Genomic DNA, 18,635 nt, shown 5'->3' with positions numbered 1-18,635 from the left:
CGAGTAAACTCGCCGGCCCAGCCCTGGAATCCACCTCCTTAGGTTAGGGTTAGGGTTAGGGTTAGGGTTAGGGTGAGGGTTAATTTCCTGAACATCCACTGTGACTCCTCTGAACCCGACTAGGTGTGGGGCCAGAATCACAGAGCTGGTCCCACAACCTCCCGGAAGCCTTCAACTCAGCTCCACGTGGGGACACCCCCTAACCAGGAAACTCGGGTGCATGCGTGACACACAGGCCTCGCGCTGCGTGGGGCCCGGAAAACACACACAGTATCAGTGCACGTTCCACGCAGCTACAGCCCCCAAACCCACACTCCAAGTGAAAGGAAGAGAAGCGCTGATTTGCAACTCCATCAAAAAGCTCAGGATTTCTTTCCCTTACGAATCTTAGAATACAAGCCTGAACGTGAGAAACTCAGAGATACCTCAGTCAATAATGTGGACCTAAAATTATTTTTAGTTTTATGTAGCCTTTTCTTTCCCAGTCATGGCGGGGATTTTTTCTTATTAAAGTAGAGTCGATTTACAGCGATCTGCCCATTTCTGCTGTACGGCGAAAGGACCCAGTCACACACAGAGACACTCCTTCGCTCATACGATCGTCCGTCATGGTCCATCCCGAGAGACTGGACACAGTTCCCTGCGCTGTACACTAGGGCCTCCCTGCTTATCCGCCCTAAATGGAAGAGTTTTATCCACGTGTATTTGTGTGAATTACCTGCTCCGTTATTCTGTCTCCGGCACATTTCATGAGTGGCCTTGAAGGGCCCACTGATGTCAGAGCATATAGGCTTTGTCCCAATTGGAAACTATTTCAGTGTCAGCTGAGGAAGAACAAATAAAATGCACGCTGGCCTGGGGACGGACCTGGGAAACAGGGCGCAGGCCGGCCAGCCTCGGGGCACCTGCCCCTCTGGGCTTGGGAGCACCCGGGCTGTGATCGCCGTCCAGCGAGCAGTCAGAAGGCAGCCGTCGGCAGGAACGGTAGGCGGGCAGACTGCAGGATGCTGTCTGTAATCCATCAGGGGCTGGTTTATGCCAAAGCTCTAAAGACCCTCTTGGAGGGAGGGAGGCTCTGGGAAGGGGAGGGTAACACCAACTGATTAATGCCTAAAAGGGATGGTTAACGAGCCCCTACTGCAGAGCCCAGAGACACCGCCTCCCTAATTAGCAATGGCCTCTGGGGGCAAAAAGCCTGGATACAGTTATAGCTATGACTGATTGCCTTGCTGTGCCCCCGAAATGAACACAACACCGTACATCAGTGATACCTGAATGAAGTATAAAAAAATAAAGGCCCCCTTGGAGATCCACACTGAAGTATGAAGGAGTGAAGCCACACAGAGCCGGAAACTGCTCTCCAGGATCCGAAGGTTAACGCTAGTCTTCACACCTCCCTCTGCATCTCAAAGGCGTCCGCGTCAAAAGCCGAAACTGATAAATAAATACGCCCTGGAGGCTTCTAGCCAAGATCTCGTAACAGAGTCGGGTCTTGAGGAATGCTGTCGGCCCCCACACCTAAGGCCACGGCTCAAACCTATCAAGGGGGAAAAAAAAGACATGCTCAGGCCCAAAACTGGCTAAGAGTCTCTGCGAAGGGAAGGGCCTGCCCAGGCCGAGAGCCCAGTGGGCTGCAGCCACGGGCTTGCTGGGTGGGGCCTGGAAACAGCCCTGCCGACGCTGACTCAGCTTGGCTGAGATAACAGAGCAGGAAAGGCTCCCACGGGGGAGGCCCCGGCAGAGCATGAGCAGGGAGGCCAGAGAACAGTACTGCCTGTGCCTGCCTTCGATCACAAATGCAACGATTCCCAGGAAAATATCGGCACAACAGCAGGGTAGAAAGATATGCTATCACAGCAGCGCGGGATTTGGCTGCAGACTGTGAAATGGTCCCGCATCAGCAGACCTTATCCGGTGGTCTACCAGCCAACCTAACAGACCAAAGAGGAAAAGCCAGAGTCACCTCCATGGAGGCAGAAAAAAATCATTTTATAAAGTTAACAATCAGGGAGTTCCCGTCGTGGCGCTGTGGTTAACGAATCCGACTAGGAACCATGAGGATGTGGGTTCGGTCCCTGGGCTTGCTCTGTGGGTTGAGGATCTGGCATTGCCGTGAGCTGTGGTGTAGGTCGCAGGTGCGGCTCGGATCTGGCGTTGCTGTGGCTGTGGTGTAGGCCGGCAGCTGTAGCTCCGATTCGACCCCTGGCCTGGGAACCTCCAAATGCCGTGGGAGCGGCCCTAGAAAAAGTGAAAAAAAAAAAGGTAATCAGTCATGTGTTTAAACAGTGGAGAAAGTAGAGAAAATGGCAAGGAACTTCCTGAACTTGGTCCCCACCCCCGAAAACAGAGAAGAAACTACTGCAGCTTCCCTCCCAGCCAGGATGAAGGTGCGTGTGGCGAACCAAGGTTCCTGCCGAGAATAATTAGAAAATCTGGAAAAGAATAACCCCCCCAATTCTGTTTGAAAGCACAGGAGAGCACCGAGGCAGCCAGGGCTTGGGGGTCAGGATTGTGGCGAAGGGGAGCCAGAGGAGGCTGAGCCCTCACCTGCCACCTCCCCACGAAGGCACTGGCCAGCTCGGGTACCAGCGAGACTGAGGGCCTAGACAGAGGGCCTGTCCAAAGGCCACAACTAAGAGCAGAGACACCCACCAAGGTGCTGGCCGGCTCACACGGACAGAGAAATAGAGGCTGGGGACATGAGGCCGGGATCCCAGAGAGAAGGGAAGGTGACAAAGCTGACCCCATAGTCCACCAGCTCTTTCCTCCAGATAACCGCTGGGTTTTGAAACTGCAAGGGCAGGAGGTCCTGACAGAAGGAAATCCCAGGACACAGCAGGGAATGTTCAGCCAAGTGCTAAGAAATCAGGGATTGGAGATGCAGCCACACAGTGAAGGGGCCCCGGTCATCACTGTGGGCTTTCAGCCGAAACACAGGGAGAGGAGCAGACAAGAGCCTCGCAGCCCAGCCTCTGGTCAGCTCGGCCCACGGCCGGATAAAGGTCATTGCACACCCTTGACTTCCCAACAGAGAAAGTGTAAACCCTGCCTGAGACCAGACAAGACAACATCAGAGATTATACGGTTGTTCATATTAAATGTGCAGCTTTCAGGACAACAATGATTTGCATATAAAGAGACAGAGCATGTGATCAAAAATCAAGGAAAAACAAAGCCAATAGAAACAGACCCCCATTTGGTGGAAATACTGAAAGTATCAGATGTGTAACTTAAAACAATAATGAATATGTTCAAGGAAATGATGAAAAAAGGATATTCTCATCAGAGAATGGAAACCTATTACAAAGAACCAAACGGAAATTTCAGAACTGAAAAACAGAGTAAGTGAAATTGAGAACTCCAAAGATGGGTTTAACAGGAGGTGATGCGCCACACAAGGAAAGATTCAGGAACTAGAAGCCAGGTCAAAAGAAGGTACCTGAACCAGAGCACAGAGAAAAGAGGGGGAATCAGACAAGAGCAGGAGAGACCGGAGGGACTCGAGGCGAAGACCCAGCATGCGTGGAATTGGAGTTCCCAGAAGGAAAGGGAGACGTGACGCAAGGAAAACTCTGTGGGAAGAGATAATGACTCAGAATGTCCAGAAGCTGATGAAAGACATGGCCAAGCCACAGCGTGAATAGTTTCTGTAAATTCCAAATAGGATAAATGGGGGAGGGGGGGCCTTCAGTCCTGTGCTTACTGGCGAAAGCCTGAAGTAAAACAGAAGAGTATAAACAAGCCACAGCCTGAAAGGAGACCCATAAAACCAACAAAAGACTAAAGGCCACAGTACCTTTTTTGAACGTTGACAAATCAGGTTTTTTTTTTAATTTTTATTTTATTATTACTGAAGTACAGTTGATGTGTACAATGTTTCGTCAAGTTCTGCTGCACAACAAAGTGACCCAATCGCACACATTTCCCTGTGCCGTACAGTAGGGTCCCACTGCCCATCCATTCCAAACGTAACAGTTTGCATCCCCCAAGCCCCCAAAGTGCCCCTCCATCCCACTCCCTCGCCTTTCCCCTTTGGGAACCCCAGCTATGCTCTTCTGTCTCTGTTGCTTGTTTGTTTTTTTGTTATTTTTAGACAGGATCATCTGTTCAATATTTTAGATTCCATAAGTAAGCGATATCGTATGGTGATTCGTCTCCCTCCTTCTGGCTTACTTCACTTAGAATGAAGTGTCTCTAGATCCATCCAGGTTGCTGCAAATGGCATTAGTTTGTCTTTTTATGGCTGAGTAGTGTTCCATTGTGTATATCTACCTCATCTTCTTAATCCATTCATCTGTTGATGGACAGTTACGTTGTTTCCATGTCTTGACTATTGTGATTAGAGCTGCTATGACCATAAGGGTGCATGTATCTTTTTCAATGAAAGTCTGGTTTGGATACATGCCCAGCAGCAGAACTGCTGGATCCTACCGTAGTTCTAGATTTAGTTTCCTGAGGTACCTCCATACTGTTTTCCATAGTGGTTGTACCAATTTACATTCCCACCATCAGCGGAGGCAAGTACCGTTTTCTCCACACCCTTGCCAGCATTTGTTATTTGTTGACTTATTAATGACAGCCATTCTGACTGATGTGAGGTGGTACCTCAGTGTAGTTTTGATTTGCATTTCTCTAATAATTAGTGATGTTGAGCATTTTTTTCATATGCCTGTTGGCCACCTGTATGTCTTCTTTGGAGAAATGTCTATTTGGGTCTTCTGCCCATTTTTCAATTGGGTTGTTTGTTTTTTTGTTGTTGAGTTGCATGAGTTGTTCGTATATTCTGGAGATAAGGCCCTTGTCTGTTGCATCGTTGGCAAATACTTGCCCCCATTCTGTGGGTTGTCTTTTCTTATTATTTTTTTTTTGATGGATTCCTTTCATGTGCAAAAGCTTTTAAGTTTGATTAGGTCCCATTGGCTTATTTGCGTCTTTACTGTCATTATTGTAGGAGGTGGATCAAACAAGATGTTGCTGTGATTTGTGTCAAAGAGCGTTCTGCCTATATTTTCCTCTAGGAGTTTTGTAGTTTCTGGCCTTATATGAGGTCTTTAATCCATTCTGAGTTTATTTTTGTATATGATATTAGATAGTCTTCTACTTTCATTCTTTTACATGGAGCTTTCCAGTTTTCCCAGCACCATTTATTGAAGAGGCTATCTTTCTTCCACTGTATGTTCTGTCTTCTGTTGTCATAGATTAACTGACCATTGGTACTTGGGTTTGTATCTGGGCTTTCTATCCTGTTCCGTTGGCCTATATTTCTGGGTTTTTTGTGTGCCAGTACCATATCGTTTTGGTGACTGTAGCTTTGTAGTACTGTCTACAGTCAGGAAGCTTGATTCCCCCATTTTCATTTTTCTTTTTCAATATTGTTTTGGCTATTCAGGGTCTGTTGTGTTTCCATACAAATTTTAAAATATTCTGTTCTGGTTCAGTGAAGAATGTCTTTGATAATTTGATAGGGATTGAACTGAATCTGTAGATTGCCTTGGGTAGTATAGTTATTTTGACAATATTGATTCTTCCAATCCAAGACCATGGTATATCTTTCCATCTGTTTTGCTGTCTTTGATTTATTTCATCAGTGTTTTATAGTTTTCAGTTGCCCAGACTTAGCCACATGGCCACAACCAGTGTCTGAGTGTCTCAGAAATGGAGCTTTAGCTTTCCAAACTCTCCAAAACAAGAAGGGCAGGCAGAGGTGGACAGCCAGCCCAGAGTACCACAGGGCCAATTCCTGAACCCCACAAGGAGGCAAGGGTTCCCCAGGGAGGGCTGGGCTGCGCAGGCCAGGCTGGAGTATCTGTTCCTTCACAGACTCAAAACCACCTTCCTCACCTCTTCCCCAGGACCACCACTAGGCTTGTCTGCTGTTCTCACCTCTTCCTGCTACCAGGACAAACTGATTTCAGAGACTTGACTTTACTAGCTCATGATCTACTTTAATGCCTGTTGAGCCCTGACAGGCCTCCCTCCCTCCAAGTCCAGGAAAGAAAAGGTCGAGATGCTGGGTCCCTCGGAGAAGACCCAGACTCCTTCTGCAAAGAGCAACCACCTCCCCAAACTCCACGCGCCCGGGGAAGAAACTTCATCATCACATCAGAGCAATGTCCTAGTAGCTGACCCTGCCCAGGCAGGGGTGCAAATAGGAGACATCAATGTACAGAAGCAAAGAATTTCTTCTAAGTGATCTGTGTCTATTCATTAAAAAAGCAACCAGCAAAAACAGATTTTGTCTACACATACAGACACCACACACATGTCAGCTACATATACACCCACACCCACACCCATACACACACACATATACACCCACACCCATACACACACACACACTCTTAAGCTCTGATGACACCACCACACTGCCTGCCACCAAAGGAGGCATTCAATTACACAATAAATTTTTTAATGCCACTGGATATAAAAGAAAACCTAAATAGGAAAATACACATCTTCTTGTTCCCAAATGGATTGCATTGTGAAATGTCAGTTCTTCCTAAACTAACAGCAATGGTTTCCAATGAATCTTAATGACATGATTTTAGGAATTTGAAAACTTGATTTTACAATTCATCAGGAATCTCATACACACACACACACACACACACACACACACACCCAAAAAGAAGAATTAGGTAAATTTGTACCACCTGATAATAAAACACACAAACCATAATCATAACAGTCTGATGCATCACTGGAACAAAACAGAGTCCAAAACTAGACCCCAGTATATAAGAGAATTAAATATATAAATATATATTGTATATAATTAAATATACAATAAAGGAGGCATCTGAGTCACTGCAATAGATGACCTGTTCAAGAAAAAAGTCTTACAACTATATTGCTATTTGCAAAATATATATTATATATAAATGACCTATATCTCACACCTTACCTTAAAATAAATAATAAGTAGACTGAAGAGGAAAAGGGGTAAAAGACCACCAGAATAACAGAAATAATTAGATGACTATTCCTATAATCTACAAGTAGAGAAAGACTTTCTAAGACTAGCCGAGCAGAAACCGTAAATATTGGTTGACATAAAAATGTAAAGTGTCTACATGCCAAAAAAAAGGACTATTTATTGATTTAAATGAAAACAGTAATATACCTATATTGAAAGAGAAGGCAGAGGTGATATGAAATAATTCATCTTCAATCAAATGCGATCAAAAAAGACAGTGTTCAAATCGCTCAATCAAGGAAGTGCAGTGAAGTCCAGCCACGAAGATTCAGGGGAGGGAGCACTACAGGTGGATGGCAGAAAACACACACTCTCTTTCAGTGCTGGTGGAAATATGAGCTGCTACACATTTTTTAAAAATAAATTTAGCAATATTAGAAAAAAATGTATGTATATCTATATCTACCTACCTCTCTACAGAGTCCTATCCCAAAGAGCTAAAAATGCCCATATGCCAGTAATACAAGGGTTTATCAAAGCCTAGCGTTCAGTGGCCAAAAAACGGAATTGAAAACAACACAAAAACGGGCCTGGGTGCACAAATAGTGGTACCACATCATGGAATCCACTAAAGGGGAGACAGAACTTTACCAATGGACCTAGAGGGATGATGTGTTCCTTATTTGAGTATTATGTGTTTATTATAAGAACTATATACAAGTATTTAAAAAGCAAGATATAGGGAAATGAAATGCAAGTGTATTTATATAAAACAATGAACAAAAAAGATATATACCTGCCAGAATATGTGCTACTTATCATTAAGTACGCATGGAGAACCACATGAAATTACACACATCATGTCTTTAATGATTCTGTTGAGCGACCAAGGGAAGACTTCAGAAGGCTGTGGAAGTGAGAAGCGGGTAGGAGAAGTAACACAGAAAAATTAAAGCCTGCATGAGGTAATTCCACCTGCATAGAAAAAACCTGTGAGCGTGAATATCCATCAAATGGTGACATCTGCTATCACTGAGTGGCACACGCGTTCAGCTGAGCTAGTATCTCCTTTGAAAATTTTACCATGACGATGTCTTAGAACGTCACATTATGATGTAATCAGAAAACAAATTACTGGGGGTGATCAACAGGTATGAATCAAACTGAACCCAGAGTAAGCAGAAGGAAGAAAACAATAAAGGTAAGAGCTGAAATAAAAACTGACAAATGATAGAGAAAGAGCAATGGTTTTTTTGAATGATACATAAAAGGAATAAATTTTCCATAGAACAAGAAAAACACAAATGTCCTATATCAGGAATAAAAGAGGAGACATCACAATGAGTCTTACAGATATCAAAAAGATAATAGGATTATGAGCTACTTTACAACAACAATTTAACAATTTAAGCAAACATGATGAATTCCATGAAACACAACCAACATAAGAGGAAATTAAAAACACAGAAAGATGCAAAAAAAAAATTGAGTTAGTAAATTTTTTTGGCCACACCCACAGCATGTGGAAGTTCCTGTCAGGGGTCAAACCTGCACCACAGCAGCAACCCAATCCACTGCAGTGACACCACCAGATCCTTAACCTACTGAGCCAGCAGGGAACTCTGAATAATTAAAAACCTTCCTCTAAGACTTTGTTTTATAAAATAATGCCTAAAGTGGGAAAGAATTTGAAGAAATGGGTATTTTTGCATGTTGCTGGAAGAGGCGCAAGGTGGCACAAGCTTTCTGGAGGAAAATTTAACATATGCGTCAATTTTTGAATTTGTACAACTTTGACCTCATTTCTCACCAGGATGAAGAGCACGGATACCCTGCAACGTGTCCAATATCACTGAGCCTACAGCAGATGAGCACGAGCCTTCGAGATCCAGCACAAGGCTGCTGGAACAAACACTGGAAACAAACTGAATGACAAACAAGGTAGCTAAGTTAATAAGCTTGAAACAAGGTCCCCAAATACACTGGCATGTACCCACTATAGTCGCACAGGGGAGTGACTGGCAGGACCTCAATGATGACAATACAGATGTGTACTGATGAATCTGAAATGTGTTCAAAACGTAACATGATATAAAAAAGGTTATCAAATAATCTGCCTGGTAGAAACAAGTTTCCTTTGCTTCGAGCGCATCTTTGTATATTTTAAGGGCAAAAAAGTGTAATCTGGAAGGACCAACATGACAATTGTGATTATTAAAGAATAGTAAGATCTGAGTGATTTTTTTCCCCTTTTTCTTCTAAAGCTGTCTCTGCTGAGATTTTTAGTAAGGATCACACATTAATTTTTAATCCACGGTTTGGGTTACAGATTTAAAGAGAGGCCTGAGTATGCTGGAGTCCTGGCCCTTCCAACATCAGCCCCTTAGGGAGATGAGTGCTGTAAAATTTTCAGCCTGGCAGAAGTGCCCCCGCCCCTGTGCCTACGAATCCTTTTGTGGCCACGCTGATAAAACACCTGCAGACTCAGGCGCCAAGAACACTGGCACGCCCGCGTGCAGACCTCGCTCCGGCCGACCTGCCACCCCGCCCGGTGACAAGCGCTGACATCACAGCGCTGGATAGACAACGCTGCTTGGGGGGCAGCGAGGAGGAGAGGAAGGAAGGAACTCCAAAGAGCACAGGAAGGGTTCCCACTGTGGCGCAACGGGATCAGCAACATCTTGGGAGCGCTGAGATGTCGTAGGTTCGATCCCCAGCCCAGCGCAGTGGGTCAAGGATCCAGGGCTGCTATAGCAGCTTAGGTCACAGGTCACATCCCCATGCCTGCCCATCCTGCAGCAAATCCAGTGCAAAAACTCTCAGATGCTTTCCTTGGGTCTTGGGTAGGTGTCGTGTATTAAATAAATGTGTGTGCTTTCCCCTGTTTATCTGGTTTAACTTTCAGACCCAACCAGGGACTCAAAAATGGTCAAGGAAAAGGTTTTACTTCTCTTTGGACAACAGGAAGGAGGGAGGAGGGAGGGATGAGGGAGGGAGCGGGGAGGGAGGGGGGGGAAATGAGGGAACCTCTTCTACCTGAATCCTCAGACCAAGCCACCTGGCCTGTCAGCACTGATGGCAGAACACCTGCTACCACAGGTGACTCCAGCAGCATCGCTTGGTGGCTCTGGGTGGCTCCGAACACCTGGGTGACCTAACCCATGACAGGACACTCTTACTTTCTCTGTCAATCATCTGAGCCAACACTGCACTGATCTGAACTCACTTCGTAATTTTCAGACCTAGCCACCATCCCAGAAATACATCCTGAAATACCTCTGTGCTTTTTCGGCTGCATCCTCGTCTGTGTGGAACGCCTTCCTCCCTGTTTCCCCCCATCTCAACGCCACACTCACTCAAACCCTGGAAAACTCCCCTTCACTCCATCAGATGCATCACTTTCATCAGAAAGAGACACGGCATTTAACTGAGAACAGAAACTTCAAAATCCTAATCTCCTACTTGGCAACCCTGGAGTCAGCTGTCAGCTTCAGCGTCTACACTTTCAATCCTAAATAAAGGAATTAAGTCTGGAAATCACCACTCCAGGAAAGAGACACCTGGAGATCTGGGCTCCCAGAGTGTGGGAACTTTTTCATCTTTATTGGCCCAATTCCTGGCACACAGATATTAGCTAATTCAACATCAGTCATTATTGAAGGATTCAATTATTTTTATTGCATCACACCCAAAACTTTCACTAAAACTCCAGGTCATTAAATATGAGCTCCTGTTTTCTGAGCACCCCCTGGGTGTTAGGACACATCTCACCTGATTTAATCTTTGCAGGAACCCTCGGAGGCAGAGATGAGAACGATGACCAAAAGAGATTAAGTCGTCTGCCTCGGTGAGTCTGGTTTTCAAGTCCAGATCTTTCGGCATGATCTTTACCGGCTAACTCTCAATTCATCAGCACAGGTGCTGAAACATGACACCCCAGTCCCAGGAGGGAGACCAACAAACTAAACTGAGCTCAAAACCTAAGCACGCGTCTTTAAAGCCCAACTGCGAGCTCAAACAGAGACTTGCGTCTCCAACCTGGGATCCACCTGCTGGCTGACTCCCCAGGATGGGGAGTAGAGATTTCCTGCCTTGCCTGATGGACACAGTGACAACAGGGAGACCGCCAGTGTTTCAGCCTCACGGTGTTACCCGTGAGTCAGCAAACACGATCACCTACCAGCTCCCTCTATCTACACGACCCTTCCCGGGCAAACGGGATTTTGTGGAAACTGGAAACAAGAGTCACAGAGTCTGACACACCCCGTCTGCCACGGGTGAGTTTGCTGGTACAAAATCACATTCCCCCTGCCATGCCATCCTAGACTTGACAGTGCCAGCCGTGGCCACCCTAGAGACCTCACAAGCTCATCGCGCCCCCTCCTCCCACCAGGGTGTCTCTGGTCCTGCTGGTCCGCATCGACTTCCAGCCCAGGCGTCCCTGCCGACGATGGTGTGAACAGATGAGCTACCCCACTCGGACGCTGCTTCAGCAACTGAGAAACGTGTGTTGAGGGCTGGGCCGTGTAGACGGCAATCTCTTTTTTTTTTTTTTTTTAATCTAACTCTCGTAATGTCTATTTTTAATTAAAGTCTCAGTCCATAGATAGACAGATAGATAGATGGATGGATTCTTTTTATATTCTTTTCCATGTCTATCCCGGGAGATTGGATTAGCTCCCCGTGCTGTACAGCAGGACCTCACTGCTTATCCATTCTAAATGGAATAGTTGGCATTTCCTAACGCCAAACTCCCGTCCATCCCACTCCCTCCCCTGGGCAACCACAAGTCTGTTCTCCACGTCTTTGAGTCTATTCCCTGTTTTGCAGATGGGTTCATTCGTGTCATATTTTTGTTTCCAAATCTAAGTATTTGTCCTTCTCTGACTTGTCCACTTAGTATGAGACTCTCTAGAAGAGTCGATCTTAGTTAAATGATGGAACTTTAAGTAGGTCCACACCCAAAAGAGAGCTGCACTTTTTTAGGAAACTTGAAGCATACTCTGCCCTCAGAAGTAAAACTAGACCTGGTTTGGATTAACACCTCCGGGTTAGAACCCTGCCCACCTCCTGGTGGGCATCTGTTCAAAGCCAGCGCCCTGCCTCCCCCCGCCCCTTCCCCGTCTCAGAGCAGTAGCTTTGCAGATGCAGCCTCCAGCCCATGCCCCCAGGTTGGCCTGCCCCAGACCCGGGGGTGCCGTGCATCCACAGCCCTGCCCGTTCTGCACTGGGGGCTCTGTGCTCTCACGTTCCGTCCCAGCACGGCGCTGTGACGAGACCACCATTCCCTCACCCTGTAGCAGTTGCCCAGTCGAATGCATTTCTGGTCTAGAAAGCCCCCCAGCACGATCCGTCGTAAAAGTCAGCATCAAAGTAGCACAAGCTGTTCACCGAAAAACTCCTGATTTCTCAGCTGAAAAACAACCTACTCACACACACAATGTTCTAAATCTCCATAAGCAGGAAAAAGTAAACCTTGTTTATTTTACAACATAAATGAGAATTCCTCTTTCCTTGCAAGTACCTACAACACTTTGGGGCCGCACTTTTCATCTCCTTGGCACATCTTGAAAATAAATTCAAGTTTTAAACGCTCACTGCGGACAAATAGAGACCAAAGGAGTTTGTGCTAGAAAAGTCATAATTAGACGAATAGCTCTCAGCATCAAACACCGTGTGACTGAAGTAGGAAGTCCGAATGAGGTCGAAGCGCGAGGACCCACGGTCTTTTCTCTGGAATTAATACCACGGAGACCCATAAAAGATTAATCAAGACAAGCAATCAATAACTTCTCAAGTGCTAATAAGCGCTGCCTTGTTCCGCGGTATGTTGAGCAGTTTATCATGTTTAGCCGTCCAGAGATTTATAGAAAATCCATAGTTAAACCAAAGGGTGAGGTAATGCAGCACTTAGTAAATGAAGCCCAATTAAAATTTATGCTGGAGAGCATGCATTCCAAAGATGTGCAAAAATAGGTTTTGATTCGCTTCCTTTTTTTAAGAATTAGAAAAAAAAAAAAAAGGAGGCATGTCACGTCACCAGTGCTGTGAGCAAAATAATTTTTTTAAAGTATACCGCTGTTGGAATGATTGTGCAGGAAACACCCTGGAAATAAGTGAACTTTTTTTTTCCTACTCTCTTTTTCATCTCAAGATCAACGTTTCCTGGAAATGTTTTGAAAGTTCTGTAAAATATCTTTTAGGCTCATTTAGGGTCTCTATTCTCCATCAGGCTGACGGAGCAACAGGTCGGGTGAGCAGATGAGTTAATGGGTAACTAATAGTTCATAAATTGTACGTCTTGACCATTAGGCGACATCACTGAACTCTGCTCCGTGGCAGGCTGTTAATTAAAAGCGTCAATGGTATGTTTTGTAAATGAATCTCCGAAGCAATATTATAATCACAAGACGAGACCTAATCAAATAGATGGGCCACCACAAGTGTTTTCTTAAATTTGGAAACATACACGAACTGTAAATAATTACAAACAAGAAGATAAGGTGCGGGGGGGGGGGGGGGGGGCAGGTCTCCTTTGGCCTCGACAATTGCAAAGACCAGAAAATATACACAGGCGGTCTATGAAGTCACTCATTGAATCAAGGTTTAAAATGAAGATGTGTGGAAAATGTAGAAATGGCCAAATTTTCTTAGTTAAAAAACAAAGTCTACCCTACACCAAAATGGCAGATAATGCTTTTTTTTTTTTTTTTTTTTTTTTGCCTTTTCTAGGAGGTATATGGAGGTTCCCAGGCTAGGGGTCTAATCAGAGCTGTAGCCACTGGCCTACACCAGAGCCACAGCAACGTGGGATCCAAGCTGTGTCTGTGACCTACACCACAGCTCACAGCAATGCTGGATCGTTAACCCATTGAACAAGGGCAGGGATCGAACCCGAAAACTCATGGTTCCCAGTCAGATTCATTAACCATTGCACCACGACAGGAACTCCCTTTTTTAAACAGATAATGTAACAGATCCTTGAAGATAAGGAAAGAATTTCCTGGGGAAAATTCTGGCATGTATCATGCTTTCTGGTCCAGTCACACTCAGAAATCACTCAGCGGCAAGTTGGGAAAACAAACAGGCTTAAGAACAGAGGGCAGCTCCTCACTGCAGGGGGAATGCAAGTTGGTGCAGCCACCATGGAGAACAGTATGGAGGCTCCGAGCATCTATCTGGACAAAATTCTAGCGGAGAAAGATCCATGCACCCTACGTTCAGAGCAACACCATTCACAACAGCCATGACATGGAAACAACCTAAATGTCCATCGACAGAGGAATGGACTCAGAAGATGTGGTACAACATATACAGTGGAATATTACTTGGCCATAAAAAAGAATGAAGGCCATTTGCTGCACCATGGATGGACCTAGAGATTATCATACTAAGGGCAGTAAGTCAGAGAAAGATAGGTATTATACAATATCATTTATATGTGATCTAAAATATGGCACAAATGAACCTATCTACAAAACAAAAACAGACTCACAGACACAGAGAGATTTGTGCTTGCCAAGGGGGAAGGGGATGGGAGGAGGGATGGACTGGGTGGTGGGGGGTGGCAGGCGTGTAAACTATTATATGGACAATGGATAACAAAAGGGAGAGAAGTATATTCACTGTCTTATGATAACCACAATGGGAAAATATTTTTAAATGCATATATATCACTTTGCTATACATCAGAAATTAATACAACATTGTAAATAAACTATACTTCACATAAAAAATTAAATTAAAAAAAAAAAAGGCTGGCATTCCCTTTGTGGCTTAGTGGTAACAAACCTGACTAGTACCCATGAGGATTCGGGTTCGATCTCTGGCCTCGCTCAGTGGGTTAAGGATCCAATGTTACCATGAGCTGTGGCATAGGTGGCAGATGTGGCTCAGATCCCACGCTGCTGTGGTTGTGGCGTAGGGCAGCAGCTGCAGCTCTGATGTGACCCCTAGCCTGGGAACTTCCATATGCTGCACATGCTGCCCTGAAAAGAAAAGAAAAAAAAAAAAAGCTAAACAATTTCAAAGAAAAATAAAATATCAGAGGGTATGTTTCCACCCATTGAAGAGGCCACAGAATAGGCTGCCTGTCAGCAGCATCAGAGAGCAGGACTTTGCTTTCAGGTAACAGAAGGCTGCCGAGGTCATCAGGGCTTCAAAGTTAAGCCAAATGATCGATGACTACATCACGGGCCCAAATGAATTCCCTCCTAGAGGCTGGCACCCATGGTCTTGACCTCAGGCTGGTTTCCTGAGGTTTTAAGATGGGCCACAGCAGCGATCCAGGCTCCACGCCTCCCCCTTCATAAGATCCTCCGAAAGGAAGCGAGACTCCACGACTCTCACGACGGAGGCAGAGCCTGCCCTGCAGCCCCCAGCGAATGTCTCCGTTTCGGGACCAAAGGTGGGTCACAGGCCCCATCCTGCAGCCATCTCAGGAAGACGTGTGGAATCAGGCCTGCATCAGTCAGGTCCACGGCCAAGGTCAAGCTCCCCCATGCAACTGACCCCCCAAGGAGCTTTGCGCAAATGTGGGCGGATGCCAACGCTTGGAGCACAAAGCAGAGTGGGTACCGGCCGAGGCACGGAGCCTCAGGACAGGGTCACAGCAGCCGCCCCACTCAGGACGCAGCCCGAGCAAGAACTCAGCTTTTTCTCACAGTGCCTTTGCCTTCAGCTCTTACACACACATGCTAAGTTGCCTGCTGGCCCAGCAAGATCTGGCTCAATGATTTAATTACATCAGAAACTAGAACCAGTGATTAAGGCGCAGGTCAGGGTCACAGCCTCGTAATCACAGGATAATTACCTTCGCTGTGCAGATCGCAGTGGCGTGGCTGATAAACATCTCATTACACAGCAAGTTTAATGTCATTGTTACCAAGTAACCTATCAGGGTATAAAATCACTGCTCGATGGGGTCCTAATGATCAGCCTCCTTGTCACCCAAAGTTTCACATGTTCTGCGAAAGGAAAAGATGTGAAAATAGCACAGTATTAAAAAAGGGGGGGGGGGGACTTGTTTAATTGTTGGGTTTGGGAGGGTTTTTTTTGTTTGTCTGTTTGTTTGTTTTTTAACCAAATAGGGCCATAAGTCTTTTCATTGGGATTCAATTCATGGCAATTTAGAACATCAAAAAAAAAAAAAAAAAAAAAAAAAAGCTACATGATAGGGGAGAAAAAAGGAAACTGGAGAAAAACGGAAACAAACAAAACCTCGATTTAAAATACACAAAGAAAAGGTTAAAAAAAAAAGAAAAGTTCCTGTTGTGGCTCAGCAGTAACAAGCCTTACTAGGATCCGTGTGGGTCCCACGCCTGGCCTCGCTCAGCGGGTTGAGGATCCGGCACTGCTGCGAGCTGCGGCGTAGGTGGCAGGCGCAGCTCCGATCTGGTGCGGCCGTGGCTGTGGCGCGGGCCGGCAGCTGCAGTTTTGATTCCACCCCTCGCCTGGGAACGTCCATATGCTGCAAGGGCGGCCCTAAAAGCAAAATTAAGTAATTACTTACTTAAAAATTAAAGATAAAAAAAAGAAGAATACCGGTCTGTCATCAAGAAGGCAGCCTGGTAAACGGCTGGGGAGGGCGGGCTCCGAAGAAGGCGGCCTCCCCAGGGTTGCAGAATTTTCCGGATGCAGAAAACGTTCTTCCTCCGGGTCTGCTCTGGGGTGAAGCGGAAGCAGATCCTCGCGAGTCTCTCCTCATTAAAACTGCTGACCGGAGTTCCCGTCGTGGCGCAGTGGTTAACGAATCCGACTAGGAACCATGAGGTTGCGGGTTCGGTCCCTGCCCTTGCTCAGTGGGTTAACGATCTGGCGTTGTCGTGAGCTGTGGTGTAGGTTGCAGACGCGGCTCAGATCCTGTGTTGCTGTGGCTCTGGCGTAGGCCAGTGGCTGCAGCTCCGATTCAACCCCTAGCCTGGGAACCTCCATATGCCGTGGGAGCGGCCCAAGAAATAGCAACAATGACAACAACAACAAAAGACAAAAAAAGACCAAAAAAAAAAAAAAAAAAAAAAAAAAAACTGCTGACCAAGAACACTCGGGGCTCACTATTCCGTCTTCCACGGAGCCAAACACACGGAGGAGCACCATGGGCTGTTCCTCCACGAGGCAGGAGCAAAACAGGTCTTAGGAAAAAGCAGCCGACCTCCACGTGCCGCCCTCGGGCCACCTGGACACTTCAAACGCAGATGAATATATTCAGACCACTGCCCACCAGGGGCCCTGTTTTTCTGTAATTACTTTCTTCCTCTTCCTCACTTGTCCTGATTATACATCCTCATTTCCTACCCCCGCAAATATCACCTCTACCAGCTCCCATCGTCTCGTTGACTTTGGATTCCTGGCGTTTTGTGCATTTGCCTCACGCCTGAAGGCCTTTGTTAGCGTCTCTTCTATCCTCTAAAGGCACTATTGTCCCAGGAAAATTAGGTTCTTGGATCTTCAGGGCAAACAACACGGAGGAAACAGGCAAAAAATGGGGCGGGGCTGGGGGCGGGGCGGGGCTCGAGGGGGCGGGGCAGAAGGCCAGCTCTGGAAGCCGCAGGTGACTGCAGGGACAACGGAGAAGCCGCTCCTGGTCCCCACCCCGGGGCCGGAGACGCCTCCATCGGGGAGGGGCCGGGAGTCCAGGTAAGAAGCGCCCAGGGCCGTGTGAGGCCCGAGGACGCCCACTATCCCAGCCTCTGGCTTCCCTGCGGTCTGCTTCCCTGCAGTGCAAGCTCTGTGGTGTCAGCAGGGCTCTCCCTCGTCAGCGTGGCGAGCGAGGGCGCGCTGACCTCACCCCCTCGTGGCCGGCACACCCTCTGTCCGCACAGCCCGCCAGACACTCCAGGGGCTCTGACGTGGGCGCTGTGTTTTCCTGCTGCGTGGCACCACGTTCTTGCACTCTACAGCCTTGAACCTGACTGATGCCCACCCTCCTGACTGGAAACCCTCCCTCCTCGTTCAGGACCCTGAACTTGTCTGCTTCGGCTCCTTTGTGACCCGCCATCCGTGTAGGCCTACGGCAGCCTGGGCAGCTCCTGCCAGGCTCCTCCCTGCTCCCTTGGCTCCCTGGGCCCCTGGCGGCCCCCTAGAAGCCGCTGCCCTTCCTCCATCACCCACCTGTCCCTGGAGGACCCCTAGAAGCAGCTGCCCCTCTTCCTTCACTCATCTCATAGTTGTGGGGGTCCTGCTATTTCTGGCCAAGTCCCTTCCAGCTACCCCCACAGACTCACACGGGTCCCCACAGACCTTTCCACGGGTACAAATGAGACACATCTCCTAAAGGTGCTGCTTTGATGACGAACCTCCACACGCCAGGAGCTGTCCCCCAACGTTTCCTGTATCTCAGGTCAACGCCCAAACACTCACAGCCGCACACAAGCCAGTCAACTGTATTTCTCCTCGAGTCCCTTTTCGAGGAAACTTTTCCATGAGGCTGACTTGGACCCTGAGGGTGTACATTAGACGCTTTCTCTGAAAACTTGAGCTTACTGCCACCTTCGTATAGTTGCTATTTAATTAAGTAGAGACCTATATTGTTACAGCACTATTTTATTTTTTGTCTCCACCAAAGAAATATTAACCTAGAGCTGGCTTTTCCAACAAGGTCCTACTGTGCAGCGCAGGGAACAGTATCCAGTCTCCTGGGATAGACCTTGATGGAAGAGCATATATATAAAAAAAAAAAGCATGTGTGTGTAAATATATACGAATATCCACACATATATAC

General features: G+C 46.7%; 1 long non-coding RNA gene across 6 annotated transcripts in view; it reads right to left on the bottom strand.

Moving 5' to 3' along the window:
* Positions 1-18,635, bottom strand: part of LOC102166684 (uncharacterized) — a 411,372-nt gene that overhangs the window by 345,054 nt on the left and 47,683 nt on the right. Inside the window, exons 11-12 of one of the 6 annotated variants that reach the window (XR_014833423.1) lie at positions 16,214-16,385; positions 15,729-15,882 (exon numbers count right to left, since the gene is read on the bottom strand). The exons of the other annotated variants lie outside the window; for them this stretch is intronic. This is a non-coding gene — a long non-coding RNA (uncharacterized LOC102166684). The remainder of the gene's footprint in view (positions 1-15,728; positions 15,883-16,213; positions 16,386-18,635) is intronic. 6 annotated transcript variants of the gene reach the window in all.

This window comes from Sus scrofa, chromosome 18, assembly GCF_054392235.1.
Source record: "Sus scrofa isolate SSC_HxYL_T2T_F1_AM1 chromosome 18, Sscrofa_HxYL_maternal_Yorkshire_Landrace_v2.0, whole genome shotgun sequence".
In the NCBI taxonomy this organism is placed as follows: domain Eukaryota; kingdom Metazoa; phylum Chordata; class Mammalia; order Artiodactyla; family Suidae; genus Sus; species Sus scrofa.
The sequence above is the reverse complement of the archived record's forward strand: the minus strand, read 5'-3'. Positions and strand labels throughout refer to the sequence as shown.